The sequence below is a fragment of the Myotis brandtii genome, unplaced genomic scaffold (genome assembly GCF_000412655.1).
Source record: "Myotis brandtii unplaced genomic scaffold, ASM41265v1 scaffold223, whole genome shotgun sequence".
Lineage (NCBI taxonomy): Eukaryota > Metazoa > Chordata > Mammalia > Chiroptera > Vespertilionidae > Myotis > Myotis brandtii.
In genome coordinates, this window is record NW_005358369.1 from 503,603 (window position 1) to 503,825 (window position 223).

Below are 223 nucleotides of genomic sequence, written 5' to 3' on the forward strand. Positions count from 1 at the left end.
CCTCAGGGTTCAACTGTCGTTTGCACGTCGGGTGGTTAGTGCCCTAAGGACCCTAACACCCCGAAGCCCTGCGCGTGTGCACCCAGGCTGCGCTCCAGGAGTCCCCGAAGGCTGGTCTGACCCGGGCTTGGTAGCCCCCATTCGGAACGCCCCCCGGCTCTGTTTTTAGGGATCAGCCAGGCGTACCCCGCAGGCCCGCGGGGGGTGGGTGCGGGGGTTTGTC

General features: G+C 66.8%; 1 protein-coding gene across 1 annotated transcript in view; it reads left to right on the forward strand.

The window, feature by feature from the left end:
* Nucleotides 1-223, forward strand: part of TMEM128 (transmembrane protein 128) — a 7,515-nt gene that overhangs the window by 144 nt on the left and 7,148 nt on the right. The window lies entirely within an intron of this gene.